Here is a 14,206-nt window from a genome sequence, read left to right on the forward strand (position 1 = left end):
AAGCCAATATCTGAAAACTGCCTTTTCATATATTTTGTTCAGTTTTCCAGGCGTTTATGATGGGATTACAATTCCTGACTCAAGCTTTTTGTAGCTGTTGAGTGAACTTTAAAATACATAAACTAGAATACTTTCTGAGCTTTTAAACATTGGACTTGTATATTTTTAGAACTTTATTAAAATTTGAATCTTGACCTTTCATTGAAATGGAATTCTCTACTGTGAAATAAAGCATATATTAAATGTTTCTGCCCCTCAATCCTGTCTACCTTCTGCTAGAAACACACAGCTCCTGCTAACACACACTCAGAAAACACATACATATGATATACACACTTGCAGTGAGTGTGCTCTTGGGAAATATCCCCATTTCCAAATCATTTCAATTATCAGCATTTGACACTATTGCTCCTTGAAACACCATATTCCTTTTGCTTTCAGAACACCATTATCCCTTCTCTTAACAGGTTGTTTCTACTCCTGATTTACTTTTGTTCCCTCAGATATCATTGTGGAATGCTCTGGGGCTTAGTGTTTGGTACTCCAATCTGTGCTTACTCCTTTGATCTCAGTTTCATATAACATCTATAAGCCAACAACTACATATTTATCTCCAGCTGGACCTCTTATCTGAACACTAAATTCACATATCTAAATACTTGAACATTTCTACTCAAATCTCCACTAATACTTAAATGATGATCTGTGAAACTGAATGTTTCTTCCATCCAAAACCAGCTTCACTTTTACTCCCTTCTAACTTGATGACATCATCCTTCCACCTGATTTTTCTTGGCTCATGACATTTTTTTGACAGCTAGTAGTGTCAGGAATTATGGTGCTGCCTTCCAAATTTATCTAGGGTCTAATTCTGCCTCTTCTACCACCTGATGCTGCCCAACCATTATTTCTATACTACAATGCATTTTAAATTAGCATATGAACCTAAGTTATAGGTACTTGAGCAATTTTTAAAAGCTTAATGTAAAGTGTGTACCATTAGGGCAGTAATTCAGGTGTTATATTATAATTTAACTGCAAGGGAAAATGAACTTTCAAAGAGGTTTAAGGCCCAAAATGATTTTATTGAAAGGACTTGGATATAATTCATGTAACACACACAAATAGTAAATATAGCATGAACACCTGGAAAAGTAAGGAAATGACAAACTGGGAAAAAGTTATTATCTCACCTTTCTGGAGTATGAGGATTTCTGCCTTACCCTTTATTGCTAGGACAGCTTTTACTGTCAGTTGATCCCTAGCTCTGGATGGAGATGCTCACCCATGTCCGGAACACTTAATACTCATGTCAAACTCAGTGTCATGATTGCTCAGAACCCATAATGGTCATTTCCAGTTGGGGATGCTCATGTTTATTCTGCCAGCTGGCTTAGGTTTCTTACACAAAACCACAGAATATAAAGATGAGCCTTTCAGGGCTGATAAACCTAAGAAGGTGGGTAAGGGTTCATAGAGACTTGAAGGAATTTTGATATAATCATTTTTACATATTGTATTCTTTTGTTTTATATTCTGTTAGTAATGTTTATTTTGAGACCCAGAGCACAAGCAGGGGAAGGGCGAAGAATCCCAAGCAGGTTGCAAGCTGTCAGCCTGGTGCAGGGCTTAATCTCATGAACAATGAGATCATGACCTGAGCCAAAATCAAGAGTTGGACATTTAACCCACTGAACCACCCAGGAACCCTACACAATGTATTTCTAAGAAAAAAAAAAAACTAAAGTTTCCAGAATGTAAGGAATTTTCCTAAGATCATACAGCAAATACCTGTGAACCTGTGTCTTTGATTTATGTAAACATGAGCTCCAAAGTATTTGTTTTATGTGAAGTGATTCATTCTAACTTTCTTCTAACAAAACACTGTCCTAGTCTAGTAGTAGTACTCAGGTTGTTGTAGCTTCATAAAATGATTTAAGTAGTTTACCATCCTTTAAGTAATGGAATTATGTAATATGTAAGAATATGTAACTGCTTTTTTAAATAAGATTTACCTACTAACAAATTTCTAAAGCACATTCCATCTACCTTCAATAATCAAATGTAAGGTATGTAATGTTTATCAGTTTTGCTTTAGAGAATATGAAATGATCTTTAGGGTTCACTACATAATCTCACAATCTTGGAAACTTTCTGTAGCAGTGACACACACACAGTCAGGACACTTAGGATTTTCTTTGCAGGAAGCGGCTTTATTCCTGCCAGCATGGGCTCAGCAGGCTAAGACCAAAAGGCTGAGCCCCGAGCACGGTGGGGGTGGGGGGGGGGGGAGTTGCCTTCTGTACAACTCTTGCTCTTTTGTCTCTCATATATAGTAACATACAGCCTGAATGTGGGGTCTGTTAGAGTCCTGAGGAATGTCATGCATGTGCACATAGCCAGGTTACCTTCCCTTATCTTGAGATTTTGCCACATTCCTTAGGGATGGTCTATACCACATTTCTTACACACCTTTCAGAGGTCGATGTGGCAAGGAGATACTAAGCAGATAAGCTCACAGAATTTATAGAATTTTAAGTGACAATATATATAAATCTGGGAAAACGGATTTTTCTCAGAAAATATAAACATAGAAATATAGAGCATTTAAAACAATTGCTGTGAAACACTTAAAACAGTGACATAGTTCTATATCCATATAAAGAATCTGTGTGGTAAAAAGAGCAGTTTTATCCTAAAATGTTTGTTCAGTAATTATAGATATCAAAGTATTCTTGAAAATCTCTTAAATATAGCAATAAACTTACAAAAAGAGAAAATCTAGAATATGCTACAACTAGCAGATACCCTGAATGTAGTGAATGTGAATGTTTATGTAATGCTTGTAATATGAATAACAGATAATAACTATGAAGATATTCTTCAATTAAAAAGTCCTTTCTTTACCATTACCTTATCAGGGTTTTTGTTTTCTACATTACCCTGTGCTGTCTGCTCTAAAACTGGTAATTTGGCTTTTGTTCAACATTTTATATAAAAATAGCTTATATTTTACTACCTACTAGTTCTGTTTAATCTTTAATTTCTTGAATACATTCTAGAATATTTCAGTTGATGGTGGAATTTTCCTATTGATGCTTAGCATCTTCCCCAAATATATGTATATTGTATTGAAAGCTTCTATACTCTAGCTAACTTTCTTTTTCAAAGCAGAAATTTCAATCTGGGCAGTCCCAGATTTTGTGCTCATAATTGGCTACATAATATTCCTGGATAGATTATTAGCAACTCAAGACAAATGCTCCCACCCCCCCCCTTTTTTTTTTTTTAAATTAAAATTTTGTTTATTTTTTGAGAGTGTGCGGGGCAGGGAGAGGAGACACAGAATCTGAAGCAGGCTCCAGGCTCTGAGCTGTCAGCAGGAGAGCCCGATGCGGGGCTTGAACTCACAGTGAGATCATGACCTGAGCCAACATTGGACACCCAACTGACTGAGCTACCCAGTGGCCCCAAGACAACTGCTTACCTGATGGAACTTTTATCCATCTTCCCCTCACCCTTAGTGTCCCTTCATGAAATGTCCCCATCTTAGTTTATAACATGATCTCACCAATTTCACCAAAAATTTGGCAGTTGTTGGGGGTGGAATCCATAAGATTTTGTTATTCCTTTCATGTGTTGAGGCTATATTCATAGAATAGGAAATCACACCTAACCAAACAGCAATTGTGTAGGATTCAACAAAGCATTTGCCAAAATCTGTTTTCAGAAGGAATGTTGGCTAGAAATGATTAAATATATTCATAGCTGTCGGAGACTCATAATTTTATTTTTTATTTAAAAAATTTAATGTTTATTTCCAAGAGAGAGAGCTAGCATGAGCAGGGGAGGAGCAGAGAGAGGGAGACACAGAATCCAAAGTAGGCTCTAGGATCTGAGCTGTCAGCACAGAGCCTGATGTGGGGCTTGAATTCGTGAACTGTGAGATCATGACCTGAGTCGAAGTTGGATGCTTAACCAACTGAGCTACCCAGGTGCCATGATTTCCAATGAAATGTTCTAGGGTTTTATCCTTGGTTCTTAAGGGCTAGGTATTTTTATTGGTGACTGGAATGACTATATGTGCAAAAGAGTTTAAAGATTTTGTTGGGATAATCTCACAGATAAATATGTTGAAGCAGCTCTATATGAAGTTCAGCTCACAATCTTCAGAATATTGTTTGACCTCTTTAATTTATCTTAGATTTTTTTTATAACCTTTGATTCTCAAACAGGTCTTCTTGGACCTGCCCATGCAAAATTACTTGAAATTCCATCATCCATCATTCTACTTTTTTTTTTTTTGTTTTGTTTTTTTTTTTTTTTTTTTTTTTTTTTTTTCATCTAGCAGACTCTACAGTTTCTCAATACAGGTGAACCTTGAACAACATGGGTATGAAAGGTGTGGGTCCAATTAGGTGTGTTTTTTTGAATAAACATAGTAAATACTTTTTAGCCTTTTCCCTAGCTTTATTGTAAGAGTACTGTACATAATACAGTTAATTGACTTATTGCTAAGGCCAACAGTAAGCTATTAGTTTTTGGGGAGTCAAAAGTTAAACATTTTCAACTGCAAGGGGCATTGATCCCCCAACCCACCTCTTCAAAGTACTTTTATAAGAACTAAGATGAATGTCCTTCTAGAGCTCTGTGTTTCTGTAGCATCCTGAATAAAAATGTAACATAATACATTTTTACAAAGTATTCTATATTTTGGTTAGCTTTTTCTTCACACAAAGCTGAAAGCCACTGAAAAAGGCTTGTAATAAGTAATGAGTGCCTCTGTTTCCAATACCAAGCTCAGTGCCTGATAACAAATAGAAAAATTAGTAAATGGCAGTAGGGAGAAAGAAACCCAACATGATCTTATAAATGTAGAAGGTAAATTATAAGAGCCATATGAGGTTCGAAACTCTCATTGAGGGGAAAACTTAGTTAAGGTGAGCACTGATACAACAGAAATATGTGGAGAAGATGTAAATCTTATTTTATAATCTATAAATAATAGCATGATATGTTTCTTCATAAATAGCCTTTAGTAAAGAATGCATAATTTGACGGGCACCTGCATGGCTCAGTCAGTTAAGCGTCTGCCTTGGGCTCAGGTCATGATCTTGCAGTTTGTGAGTTTAAGCCCAGAGCCTGGACAGCTCAGAGCCTGGAGCCTACTTTGGATTCTGTGTTGTCATCTCTCTGTCCCCTCCCCTGCTCATGCTCTCTCTCTCAAAAAAAATAAATGTTAAACTTTTTTAAAAAATAAAGAATGCATAATTTGATAGAAAACAAGAACATGACATTTTTCTGTGGTAATTTGTCAGTAGATTGTATCCCTTAGGGCATGGGGCAATTCTTCAACTCACAAACTGGATTAGACAGTCCATGTTCTCAAAGCTCTTCATCTTACATTAAGATTGTCAGATATCTTTCAGTTTAAGTGCTAGAATAGTGAAAATAACAAGATGGTGTGGGAACACAGAAGAGACCCCCTACTGAATCCTTTAAAATTCTGAGAGGAACTAGAATTCCAAGAAGGAAAAATTGGTGCAGAATCTTCGAGGTGACCATAACCCATTCGAACTTGAGTGTACCATCTGATGAGAGCAGAGATAAGGAAATAAACTGAAATATATGCTTTGTTTTGTAAGGCAAATGGTCTTAGTCCACTGCGGTGAAACATAGGAAAATTGGGTTTCACTTGTATAGTATTTTATTACTTTAATGTAGCACTGAATTTAAAGTCAGGTTGTGTCATAGATGTTCTCTTCCTTCACACTCTGAAAATGGCCATTTTGGGTTGCCTCAGACAGGCATTGCAGCCATTAACTCCTACCCTAACAGGGGAATTGATGGAGGCAGTGTACCTCTGATTTTGTATTAGACCCACTTTCCTGCCCTTTCTTTTTTGCCTTTATGTTGCCAGGACTGTGGTCATTTTTTTCCCTTGTGACTTTTTTCCTTTTTTTTTTTTTTTTTTTTTTTTTTTAACAGGGTACATGATTTCTAGTGAACCATGTTCCTATGAGTTTCTGTGATTTCACATATTATTGTCCTTGCTGATAGGAAACTTTTGGGTCACTTGTCCAGGTAATGTCTTTGAGTAGCTTAATTTTTTCTGGTCCTTATCATATAGGAAACCTAAAATATTACCATGAAGACAGAGTCAAACCTTAGGTGGTTCCTACACCAAGTAGCAGACTTGTAGGTCTTCAGCTAAAATTGTTAAATACAAGTGTTACGGAACTTGGTCTGGATCACCTGGCAGAAGAACCAAGCAAGCACTCAGATCTTGGAAGGCAGGAGGTTTATTTTTCACTGGAGGGCTCGGATCACTCCCAAGAGGTCTGTGTCCTGAGCATAAACAGAGGGAACAATTTATAGTCTGTTACTTCCGCATTCTGCATTAGTAGTAGTTTGGTGCCTGTGGCAAGCTGGACAGGAAGAACCCAGAAGGGGTCTTCTGTCATGGACTGGAATTTCCCTATCAGTCCTGTTGGCCATTTTATAACAGATTGTTCCCTATCATAAGTACTTAGGGTTTAAAAATCATTGACAGAGATAGACCTGTTAAATGAAGTCCAAGGACTTTAATATCTTCGGTCATTAAATGGTCAAATTGATGTGAATGATAGTCAAAGACATAATTATTCCAAACTATATACTTTAACTGGTGTTTTTACATATGAATTGCCCAATTTGCAATTTGTTTCCAGAGGGGTGATTGGAAGCTAATCCAATGATTGTTAGAATGCATAGCCACAATTTTTCTGAAGCAAGGGAACCAGAAATAAGTCAAATCTTTAAATACATGTGACTACCCAGTACATAGAAATGTAAATTTTGTATAATGTTACAGGAAATATGAAGACGAACTAAAGTATATTCAGAGGTAGGCAAAAATAATCATGAGTTCTAAATATTTGGATACAACAACCAAAGTCCTTATTCTAGAAAATGGAAGGTTTCAAGAATATGTAAAATCCTTATCATATTTGAAATTAGCTTATGTGGAAGAAGGTTTAGGTTTTACCACTATCTTAATGGTTGCTTTAGAATGGGAAGGGGTGACTGCAAGTTTAAGATGGAGAAACCTATTTGCATCTTTAAAGGGTTTCTACATAATAATGAGGAAAGTCAAGAGGTGGTATTTCTTCGACAAACAGATACTTGGTATATCACGAAGCATTTAACTTAATTTTGTGTGAATTGTACTAATTGTCCTCTAAACTCCGAATTCTCTGCCTTTTCAGGAGTAATCCTAGTACATGCTGTTAAGACAAAAATTGATAAAAATATCACTTCAGCCTGTCATTCTTTGATTAAAACTTGCTTCTGTCACTGTCCAGAATAGATTATTGAAAATTACCCTAAATTTCCACTTGCTCTTAACCATCCATGTATAAGCCTCTTAACCCCTTGAACTTTAGTATAACAATCATGGTTCTGAGTGTAAGCTCTGGAGAATCCTGGCTCATTCTACCTATTAGTTGAATGATCTTGGATAAGTAACTTAATATCACTAACCTCAATTCCTTTATCTACAAAATTGAGAAAATAGGATTATAATCCAGGATTGCTTTGAAAAGGAGTGAAATAAATTTGCATGGGGGAGCTTGTCACCCTTGAGTTTTTTTAAACTATAGCTCTTCCAAGGGGGTTTAACATCTATATAGTTTGATAAACTAATGTCTGTTAAGTTAGAACTGCTAATGTTGCCAGGTTATATATGTACACCAGGTATTTTTCAGTTAATACTCTCTAATTCATAATTATTACAAGATCATTTTCAAGTATTTTTAGAAGTGTCAGTAACTATAAATACCACAGACACTTAGTTTTGGAGTTGGAGATTTTAATACATTCAAAAGAAATACTTTTGTGAGTTTGGACCATACTTACAATATTACCAGTAATACATTTAGCTGTTTTGCAGACTATAATCAATTTTGAAATCATTCCAGTTGATTCATGGTATTATGGTAGAGTCCCCTCCCTAAGGAATGTGGTGAGAAGAGACCTCAAGGTAAGGGAAGGCAACCTATGTGCTTATGTGACACCCCTCAAGACCCTGTAATAGGAGAAAGCCCAATCAGACTGTATGTCTATATGCTACTCGTATATGGGAGACAGAAGTAGAAAATGCATAAAAGTTTATACCACATGGTGCTTGGAGATCAGTTTTTTGGGTACAAACCTTCTGAGCCTGTGCAGGCATGAATCAAGTTGCCTCCTGGACAGAAATGCCTAAGTGTTGTGTTTCTATGTGAGAATCCTGCTACATTTGTTGGAGGGCTTATCCAGGATTCAGAGATGGTGTGTTTCCACCTCCTTTGTCGCCCGGGGTGCGAATCTCGGGCATCAGGAGAAGTGAGCTTGCCTGATGCCAGCAGAAATTCCTCCAGTGAAAACTAAGTTAAAATTCTGGTAAGTGTAATTAAGACTGATAATAAGGAAGTAACTCCATATGTGTGGGAGGGGAAAAAAAGGAAAAGAAACGTAAAACAAATGGAAATACATTTTTGCTGAAGGTAAAAGTAAAAAGCAAAGGGAAGTTGTAGAACGTTTTGGAGGGAAATCTTTAGAAAGAAATTTTATGTGGTCAGGATGGACTAAGGTTAAAATAAATGGATTTTAAAAGTACACTGGTATAAGATTAAAATTCTGCTTTACTGTGTTAAAAAGGAAGTTTTCTTGGATTTTTGGTATGCTTTTGGTTAAAAAAAAATTTTTGACCTTTTTGTCTGCCCAGAAAGATGGAGGAATAAAACAGTTTTAACCAAGAGGGCAGGACAGCATGCTCTTTTGAGTTGTTTTACTCAAACCGTGGTTGAAATTGTCCCTCCTTTGATCCAGAGGCTGGGGAGGTGGGCAGTGTCCTCGCTGGCAGCCTTGAAATGCTCCACGTTTGTTTCTGTTGAGCAAAGGAATGAATGCCTGTGCCATGTAAGGCATAGATGACTATAATCTATAAAGGGCTTTTACTGGAATACATAGCCATTTTGCTATACTTAGCCAAGTGTATGCCATTTTAGAACAACCTAGATACTCTGAAATGGATATCCACATGGCTGGAACATATTTATGTGGGCACTGCTGAAAAGGGCAAGGGAATAGACCTTGACTTTGGCCCTTTTAGCCCTCTTGACAGCCAACCTTTACAAAAGGTTTTCATCAGCCTTTTAAAATATACTTGTAAAGAAGATTGCTGTTGTGCCAAAATAAAATTGTTGTATCCTTCTACAACCAGGGAAGTCTTGCTTGGTCACAGTCGATACCCCCAAAGTCCTGCAGGTGGAAAACAAATAGGAGAAATCAGGGAAGACAAGGTCAGCTCTCCGAGGTAGGGTCAAGCCTGGATAAGAGCAACTGCACCTCCTAGCACCTTGAGAGACTGGCAGAGCTTTTGGCTGCCAGTTGAATAACCAGCCTAAAGGCAGGGCGGGGAAATGAGACTTCTCCTGGTCAACTATAGAAAATTGAGCTATGGGACTTTTCCCTATAGATGGGCGATTCCCCAGCCAAGGCCAATACTCCTTTGGAATGCATTCTAAAAATTGGTATGATATTGATCTATAAACTCTGAGGAAAAAGCAACTCCCTAATCATCATGGGGCTGGAAGTCCTATAGGGAACTTGGAGTTTTCTACTGCGGCCTGCTAGTTCCATCCCAAGATCCTACTTGGGATTATGAGCATCCCATTGAGAAAACGGTATTACCACCACTTCCAAGCTTGTACTTTAAAGAAATTAAGGAGGTCTAAGGTTAAGCCCTTAAATTATGCTAAATTAGCCACTATTTTACAAACACAAAATGAGAGCCTGATGGTCTTCCTGGAGAGGTTAAGGGAGGAGGATCTCATTAAATATATGGCTATCTCCCCTGATCCCCTCTAAGGCTGGGATGATTTTAAAGGACAAATTTGTCACTCAATCAGCCCTAGATGTTAAAGGGATATGCAGAAATTGACTGTTTGCCTGGAAGGGACCTCGGAGGAGAGTTTATGAGCTGTCAATCAGGTATATTACAACTAAGATTAAAAAAACAAAACAACCCCCCCCCCCCCCCCCCCCCCCCCACCTTTTGAAGACAAATCTGAGGCCTTAGTTGTGGCCTTACACACTAAGTCAGACCAGACTTCCTGAGGTTCTGGCACTAAATGCCACTTAGGTTTCAATCAGTGCACTGGAAATGAGACTGTCCTCAGAAGGGACAACAGAAATCAAAGCCCTGCAAACTATGCCTATTATGTGGAGACCATCACTGGAAGTCTGAATGCCCTCAGGGACCTCTGTGAGGTCTCAGATAACCTGTGTCCCTGAAAGAGATTGATGGGGCCTGGGGCTCTTTCCGGTGCCTCCCCAGAACAATTGTCTAATGGAAGCCTGGAGCCTCCAATAAGTCTGGAAAACTAAGATGAGTAAAAAGCCAGTTCATTTCTTTCTTGATACCAGAGCCACCTTTTCCGTCCTTTCCACTCCTGGCCAACTGTCCAAATTTAGAATTTAAATTTTCTCTCAGCCCCTGAGATGCATATGGGGAAAACTAGTTTTTTTTTTTTTTTTTTTTTCTCATTCTTGATACCAGAGAGCCTTACTCCCTTGCTAGAAAGGGGCATTACAACTAAATTAGAGACTAAAGTGCTACTAACTAGGTCAGATAAATAATTGTGTGCTTTGGGGAATTACGGAATATTGTAGTCTATAGATACTGGGGCCCAGGAAAATAATTTGCTATATAGTTACTAAAGGAGACTCAATCCTACCTACTCTCCCAAGGAAATAAACGGGGGTCTGACTCATGGACACTGACTCCAGCCTTCGGGATGGTTACAAACAAAAGCAGGGGCAATTACTAATTACTTAGCTTACAGAGCTAAAGTTGATTAAAGCACTGCATCAGGCCTTCCATTTAGGGAGGGATAAAACTTACCAAATGGTCCAAAAGATATTTGCTGGAAAAATTTGTCAAAGATCCTTCAGGTAGTATCAGCCAGTGAAGTCTGTCTTAGAAGCAGTCCTCTCAACCACAAACCTGCCCTACCAGGCAATCAAGGAACTGGAGGCTATCCAGAGAAAACTGGCAATTAGATTTCACTCAAAGGGGTTTCAACATTTGTTGGTATGGGTTAATACTTTTGAGTAGAGGCCCTCCCCTGAAAGAAAAGTCACAAGAAATAAAAGTTCTGCTTTATAGAATTATACCCAGGTTGGCTTGACTAAAATATACTCAGCAAAACTATAAATCACACCTCACAAGCATTAGATACTTTAAGTTAGTGCCAGACTCTTGGAAAATAGAGCTGCCATTGATTGCTTACTCCTCCTCCATCCCCTGGGTTATGAGAGATTCCCTGACATGTTTCAATATAACTGATAATTTTCAGTCTTAAAACTGATAGATGACATTCGGGCATAACTGGACAAAGTCAGGGTCTCTCTTGGATTGTTTGGGAACTGGGGATATTATTTTAAGACGCCATCTTGTTGGTCCTTATAATCTTTGTGTTTTTCTTTGTCTCCCAATGTTTATACTGCCTCATGCCTGCCAGCCTTTCTGTAGAACCATTCTGTGGGCCACTTGACTGACTCATGGGTAGCCTCTAACTGCTTTACCCCCACAACATTCCTTATCAGCTTGAAGAGGCCAGAATTGTCATTGTGTCTGTTCCCTGATGGCACTTAGGGACACTATTCCAGGGGGAGGAATGAATAGGAAAAGGGTTAACACTAGGGAGAGAGAAGGGGTCTTCAGGGAGGCAGACTGCAGCTGTAAATGGGAGGCTCAAGAAGCAGACAGGGTTGTCCCCTTATGAAATCTGTTATGGGTACATTCCCCCTATTATCAAGGGCATAAGTGGGGTGGTGGTGGGGGGGGTCAAAATGAGACAAGTAATCTAACCCTAAGGCAACAAATACGGGCCCTTAGCTCTATGCTAACCACCTTACACCACTGAGTTAGGGACCACAGACACCCCTTTAAACCAGGATGCTGTATGGGTAAAGGAGTGGAATGTCCAACCCCTAAAACTCCTCTGGAGGGGCCCATTCACTGTCGTTTTGTCTACCCCTACTCTGGTAAAGGTGGCTGAGGCGGGTCCTTGGATTCACTACAGTAGAGTGAAGCTGGCATCTCAAAACTGGGTGTGCATTCCTGGTCCACTGACGCCCTGCAAGTTGACCATATGGAAGAAGCAGTCTGCAACTCCAGAGGCTCTGGTACACCTCAGCCCTGCTTTAGTCATCCCAGAAGCTGACTAATCTACACATAGTAGAAGCTTGAGGAATTAACAATCCAGTGGAACAAATAGACTGTCCTTATTTTCTGTTTCCTTACTGTGATATACTGCACCCATTGTCTGTCACTGTTGTGATCCTTGCTCTACATTTCACTATAGGATTAGCAGAGGCCACCCCAGCCAGCTGCGAGTATGGTGAGAGGTTTCTCACAAAAGGGCTTCCTTTTGTGGATAGGATGCTTTGTTGGTACCAACATAGGGGATCAATAACAAAATACCCTAGTCCTATTACCTCAGCTAATGGGAAAAACTCTTGCCTGGTAGGGGAGAGAGTTCACGGTCTCTGTGAATCTTAACATGTGTAGGCTGAAGATTTTAAAACTCAACCTCTGGGGAAACCTAATGGTGGTAGTCTCCAGAGCCCAATTCCCACCTTTTTTTAAATTTCTGTTCTCTCCAAGAGGCCTGGGACAATGTCGACACAATTGTCTAATGGTAGATCCCAGGTGGACTATACTGGGTATATGGAACGACTGCCTATACAGTACTTCCCTTAGACTGGTCAGGATCATGTGTGCTGGGAACTATTCGTCCATCTTTCTTCTTGCTCTCATTTGCCAGAGGGGAAATTTGGGAGTCCAAGTGTATTGGGACAGGGAGACTCAAAGGAAGCAACGTGCCCTACAGATTGGCAATCGGAATGATGAATGGCCTGAGCATATAATCCAACATTATGGTCCTGCCACCTGGGAAGAAGGTGGGTCCTGGGGCTACCATGCTCCTATTTACATGCTAAACTGCATAACTAGGCTGTGAGCAGTTGTAGAAATCATAACCAGTAAAACTGCCAAGATTCTTAACTTACTAGCCAAGTAGCAGATGAAAATGTACAATGTTATCAAAGTCACTTGGCCTTAGATTACTTGCTTCTGAGGGAGTTGGTGGAAAGTTTAATGTGAGCAACTGCTGCCTACAGATAGGTGATGAAGGAAAAGTCATAGAGATCACAGATTGAGAAATTTTGTTCATGTCCCATTCCAGACCTGAAAAGGTTGGAACCCCAGGGAGTTATTCTGAAGATGCTTTTCAATTCTTTGGGGTGGGGGGATTTCAAAACTGTCATGGGAATTATTCTCGATTTTTTTAAAAATATATTTAAATGTTTCTGAGACAGCATGAGTGGGGGAGGGGCAGAAAGAGAGGGAGACACAGAATCTGAAGCAGGCTCTAGGGTCTGAGCTGTCAGCACAGAGCCCTACACAGGGCCCAAACTTATGACCCGTGAGATCATGACCTGAGCCGAAGCCGGTTGCTCATCCAGCTGAGCCACCCAGGTGCCCCGATCCTCTTGATTTTTGACGTTTGCTTACTCCTACCTGTTGAGCTCCCCTGGTTATTCAGTCTGTCTCCAGCCTCATTGAGGCAATAGTCAAATGAAAAATGGCTATGCATGTGATATGGAAATATAAACCTCTATACCAATATGATGCTCTTTGACCCAAAATAAGGGGAATGTGGTAGAGTCCCCTCCCCAAGGAATGTGAGAAACAGATCTCAAGATAAGGGAAGGAAACCTGACTATGTGCTTACATGACCTCCCTCATGCCCCTGTAACATGAGACCACCTGTTCAGAATGTATGTCTGTTACTCATATGGGTGACCAAGAAGTAGAACATGCATAAGAGGCTACACCATATGGTATTTGCAGCTCAGTGTTTTAGGTACAAACCTGAGTCCATGCTGGCATGAATAAAGTTGCTTCCTGGACAGAAAAGCCTCAGTGTCCTGAATCTGAGAATCCTGCTGCAGTACTAGTTATACTATTTTATTTTTTAAGTTATTTAAAGAGTGCAAGAAGGGGAGGAGAGTAGTGAGGGAGAGAATCTCAGAGTGGAGCCCAGTGTGTGACTCAGTCCCATACCCCTGGAATCTTGACCTGAGCCAAAATCAAGAGTGGGATGCTCAACTGATT

Source organism: Panthera leo, chromosome A1 (assembly GCF_018350215.1).
Source record: "Panthera leo isolate Ple1 chromosome A1, P.leo_Ple1_pat1.1, whole genome shotgun sequence".
Classification (NCBI taxonomy): Eukaryota; Metazoa; Chordata; class Mammalia; order Carnivora; family Felidae; genus Panthera; species Panthera leo.